A 6,000-nucleotide genomic window follows, 5' to 3' on the forward strand; every position below is an offset into this window, starting at 1 on the left:
GTACAATAGGCCTATTTGGATCCGAGATGTAGTGGAGTAGAAGTAAAATAATTGTAAATTGGAAGTAGCCTACTCTACACATACCTAGGCCTACTTATACAGTACTTAAGTAAAAGTACTTGGTTACCTTCCACCACTGTTTTTTTTTTTGTATATATGTATCTTGTTTGGGTGATATACTGGTATTCCCAAGTTTGCATGTTTTTATTTATTTTTTAATTGCTGAGGTTGAACACATCTTGAGCATGTGGTGACTGTCGAGTCATGTCTGCACTTTTGCCTTCTCTTTAAGGAAAATTGAACTGTGTTGCTTTTGGAGTGACTATTGCCAGTTTGAGCCTCCGATACTAATTTAGATACTAGAATTTAGTGGCCGGTAAAGTTGAGAAATGCCTTGCGAATACACCTTTTTCCAGCCATATTGACATGAATACAGGGTAAACAAATAAGGGTGTTGTTCTTTTTCATTGATTTAAGCCCAATCTGAGTTCCCAGAGGTAATTATTTCCGCCACTAACTAGTGCATTTTCTGTGAGTCAACATGTACAATAACTGCACAATCCTGACTCTTTTTGACCCCCACTGGTCATTTTGTGTACATTTTTCCTGGTGAGGTGTGGATTTTATAGGCTACTGTGTAGACCAGTGGTTCTCAGAGTGGGGTCCTTGAAGGAGATCCATGGGGGACCCCAGCCGAATGACTGATAGTTAGGAACCAATTGGACCCGTATGGATCTGTAACTCAGAGAGTGTACAAATGGAAATCCATTTGGTTCCATTTGGGTCCTTGACATGAAAAAGTTTGAGAACAAGTGGTGTAGAGAGACCAGTGGTTCTGAAAGTGTGATCCACCAGGGGTCCTTGAGGGGTTCCAGGGAGTCCCCAGTAGTCAAATGAGTTGATGTAGCTTCGAAATCAGTTTTACCATTGTAATCCTATAATATGCAATGGCTATTGGGGCGGCTGTAGCTCAGGAGGTAGAGTGGGTTGGCCAATGCTCCATGGGTCAGCGGTTCAAATCCCAGCTTCTCCTGTCTACATGTCGAAGTGTCCTTGGGCAAGACACTGAACCCCAAGTTGCCTCCGGTGAGCTGGTTGGTGCCTTGCATGGTTTCCACCGCCACTGGTTGCACATTGTAAAGCGCTTTGGATAAAAGCGCTATATAAATGCACCATTTACCATTTACCATTTATTGAAAAGAAAAGAATGTGACAGATTTGGAATATCTTTTGAAACATTTTAAAGTATTCTAAGTATGGCCAGGGGGGTCCCTCCCTGTCAATACATATTTTCAGATGGGGTTCTGCGACCAGATATATACGTTAGTGTTTTTGAGCCCCACTGACTGAGCGCTCCTGGTCTCAATCTTACCTACACGGAGCTGGATATTTCTGAAGCTGGACATTTTTTTGTGCTGTTGGGGCTTGCAGCCACACGAAGCTGAATATTTCGGCTGTGAAACTGGATATTTTTTAAACCCGATAAATAAGTGGAGAGATTGAAAAATATCCGATTCACTGGATCCGTGTAGACAGGGAACCCGGATATCTCTGAAGACTTTACTGTGTGTGCTTGTTAGACCTAGATATCTTTGTCGTGTGGACCTAGATATTTTTGTATGTGGATATCTGAAAAAACAGGATATTTGTAATATCCAGCTCCGTGTGGACCTAGATATTTTTCTATGTGGATATCTGAAAAACCGGGATATATGAAAAATCCAGCTCCGTGTAGCCATGGCCTCAATCTAAAAAAAAAAAAACTGTGACATATATATACATTTAGGGGTCCTTGACATGGACATGTTTGAGAAGCACTGATGTAGACAACCAGAATAAGGACTAAGACATCTAGACGACAGGTTGATGCTCTTCTGACATGTCCCTCCTGCAGCCCCTGGCAGTGTTCCAGGATGATGCTTATTGTGTTCCCATCCAGGCTCTCGTAACTTGAACAGCCGTTAACTCCTAATTACTCTCAGCTGAGGTCAATGTTTGCTTAACATGTTTGCATACATAATTGGCTTCTAATTATCCCCCCGGTGAAGAGCAGGAGTCGTTTTCAAGGTTTCCAACTAGTTTGAGTAGAAGGATGCTTCTCTATCATAACATCAGCTCACTGTGTGTGTGTGTGTGTGTGTGTGTGTGTGTGTGTGTGTGTGTGTGTGTGTGTGTGTGTGTGTGTGTGTGTGTGTGTGTGTGTGTGTGTGTGTGTGTGTGTGTGTGTGTGTGTGTGTGTGTGTGTGTGTGTGTGTGTGTGTGTGTGTGTGTGTGTGTGTGTGTGGCATGTTTGGCATGTTTGGCATGTTTTCTGTTAGATTTCAATTATCTCAGGCTATGACTATACGAAACCATGTTTAGGTTTAGAGCTGAAATATACAATATAATTTTGCCTTGTCTGTTGTAGTGGAAGCATTGGAAATGGGTCTGATGCCTTAACGAGGTTTAGGCTAAATTAACCTTTTTTGAGCGGTGCAAGCGATCCCATGCTTGACCAAGTGTGGCTGTCCCTATGTATGTCTGTTTGCAGTATACTCATACGCGTGCCTATCTTTTGCATGTTGCTTCAAGCCGATCAACGCTTTCCCCCCGCCTCCCTGTTCCTCTGAGTTTGTGTAGATCAATAACTAGAGCAATAAAATCGCCGATACGCCTTGTATGAGTAGCAACACATTGATGTTAATGGCTGTTATCAGTTATCTGACCAAAAGTACAGTATATACGTATATATATTTCTTAGGTGCATGCATAGGCAAACAAAACGGCAAAAGTTTTTGGAATAATGTCACTTTATTGTGTCAGAAAACTGGTGATGATGCAAGTTTCTCATATGCTTATCATAACTGGCACTCCATACTAACTTTCCCCATTCTTGGAGTGTCAGACATTTTTTGGATTTAGATTTTTTTTTGTCTGTGGAGAGTCTCTCCAGGGAGACAACAACATCCGGCTGTATCTATTTCTATATTGTCACTGCTGTCTCTGTGGTTAATATCTGCTCAAGTTATATCTCTCCTCTCCTCTCCTCTGTGTGCTGCAATTATGGCCACTCCCTCGAGAAATCTCAGAACAGAAGTATCCCCCAGAAGAAATGCCATATCCACCCATCCATGAGTTGAACGTCCCAAGAGCTGCTTCCTTGGGCACAATGATTGTTTGCATCAGTGCCTTACAGTTCCCTCAGAACACCAATGCAACTCTCCTCAGAGCCTGCCAAAGGTTCCCCCAAGCTCTTCTCTCCCACAGCACCATCTTTTGAGTTTCAGTAAAAGGAGGAATGAAGTACAACTTCTCTAATGTACTGTATGCGAGTATTTCCTACCGTAGGAGACGGGGTTACATAAATTAGAAGGCGTGGCTTGTGATTGGCTGGAGCGGAGGTCTGGAGCGCTCGGCTGTGGTCACTTGGACTGCGCGAGGTTCACCAAAAGCCAATTATCATTGCGTTTATCGTGCGCTTGCCCAGGCCTTACAGCCTGGGCATAAATAGAACGATTGCATTCACCACGGCTTCGTAACTCTTCGCGGGCACTCGCGCCTGCGGACCAAGGTCCGCTGGCCTTCGCGCCGCTTGCAATGTCGTGGACGCTGGAGAAGAAAAGAAGCGCTCCTTCAAACACCGTCTCCTACGTTTGGAATAATAGCGTACTGTATATGCATGCATCTATAATGCATCTAGCTTGAGGCAAGACACAAATTCAGAGTGAGATGGGGGTCCGTGGCCAAATACATATCATCGAACCGGTTATAGCAGGGGTTCTCAAACCTTTTTAGGCTGTGACCCCCAAAATAAACATATTTGAACTGGGGATCCCCTCCCTGACAAGCACTTGGAATTGTAAGTGTTACATTTAATGTCGCTCGGTTCCACAGATAAATATTGTGAAAATAGCACATCTACATGCTCACCACACCTCGCACTGTGAGGTGTTATGAGCATGTAGATCAGCTATTTTCACAATGTCCGCCTCTTGCTTACTTAATATTTGACAGTTTGGTCAGTGGGGGTCCCGACCCCAAGTTTGAGAACCACTGGGTTATACCGACATACGTTTTTCAGAAAACTGAATTTAGAAGACATTTGTAGAATAGGCCTATATCAGCGGTTCTCAAACTTTGTCATCAAGGACCCCCAAAGTGATATGTGCACCCCCATCTCAAAATACTTTGTTCCAGGGACCCCCAGAAGCAAAGATTTGAGTTAAAAATGTTCACTCTTTGGGGCTTGCCTTAAGCTTGATGCATTATAGCCGGGCAGATAACAGAAATAATCGTTCACTTGCGGATACAAGCACCAAAATTGGCACACATACTCCTTAGGGATTGCTCTTTTCATAAAACCATCTGGCCAAATCAAATTTCAAGATGGCGGCCATTTTTCAAGATGGCCGCCATAAAATACCATAGACCTGTCCTATTTGAATGATCTTGGTGTCAAATCATACATTTTTCACTATGTAGAATCCAAATTTGGACCCATGGACTTACTCACTGGCTTCCTTGTACCATTTATCAGTCCCGGAATCCTAATATTCTGCTAAATTAGAGGTTTGTGTTATGTCTGACTCGGATAAAATGGGTGGTAGTGTATATCTTAGTATTGTTAGAGGTTTATAGTGTGTGTGTGTGTGTGTGTGTGTGTGTGTGTGTGTGTGTGTGTGTGTGTGTGTGTGTGTGTGTGTGTGTGTGTGTGTGTGTGTGTGTGTGTGTGTGTGTGTGTGTGTGTGTGTGTGTGTGTGTGTGTGTGTGGGGGGGGGGGGGTAATGTAGTAATGTAGTAACTCAACAGAGCGGATTTCAATGCACAGCGGCTGACGCGGCTAAAATGCATGGTAGATATAATAGCGCCGTGGGATCACTCTTTGTCTAGTCTCTATTCTTCGACCTTTTCGACTTGGGTAACCCTGCCAGGAGTACAGGAGTACAAGACTCCTGCCGACATAGCTCTGGGGGTCATGGAGACACGCAAACTGCCTCACCACGATAAGGTGATGATCCCGTCGAGGCAGGAGGTAGTTTTTTTTTTGTCTTTTCTTTTTTTTTTTCTTTTTTCTAGGGCCTAGGCAGTATAGTACAATAGTATAGTAGGCCTATACTACAACGCTTCTAAACCTCGCACCTGCAGCTGCACAGTGCCGTGCAGGTCAGACCAAAGTGGTAGCATTTGCATCGACTGCAGCATTCCAACTTGCATCCACACTTGGTCAGCTGCTGGCAACTCTCTGCAATGGGTGGGAGCTCAGTCCAATCAATCTGCCACAGATCTCCTTTCTTGGTCCAGCCCCAGTTGTCAGGAGTCTGCATTTCTGGTTGACATACTGTTGACTGACTCCAGATGCAGGCCGCTTGATAGGAAGCGCGCTTCACATGTTGCTTCAGTGCTGCTTGCGTTGGAGGAATGGCTTCGTATGGCCTCTGCTTCCGAGCAAACAAGTCCAACCTCACATCATTGACACCTTCAGCTGTGCTGGATCGGTCATACATCATGACCACAAACTTCTCCAAGGTTTTCAGGTCTTCATCATCCACTACAGGTGGGTAATGGCTGAGTTTGCTGAAGACACCAGAAGCCTCATCACAAACATTCCAGGTTTGCCACGCAGACTTCTTCCCCTTTACGTGGAATGCTGAAACAACATCGCAGCCAGTGAAGGCATGGAAGAAGAGCATCCCTTTGCTCTTTTCTGCAAGGGTGCAACACAGGTCATGAACAGAATCCACTTTAAGTTCTGTCTTTGGCCAAAGGCAACCCACTGCCCAGCCCTGAGGCTCATAGGGCAGGAGTCTATGTCCTGTTTCTGTGAGGCTGCTTGATGTACATTAAGTACCCCTAGTGGACATGATAATAGTTTGTCACAGGGACATACCCCAATCCAGCCTTTGATGCTGAGGTCATAGATTCAAGATGTATGACAAGGTCCATATATGGAGTTCCCTGATGTCTTCAATATTAAGCCCATATCTAACAGGACTTCATATGGGAATGCCCATATATGGAGGA

Source organism: Nannobrachium achirus (assembly GCF_963921795.1).
Source record: "Nannobrachium achirus genome assembly, chromosome: 14".
NCBI lineage: Eukaryota > Metazoa > Chordata > Actinopteri > Myctophiformes > Myctophidae > Nannobrachium > Nannobrachium achirus.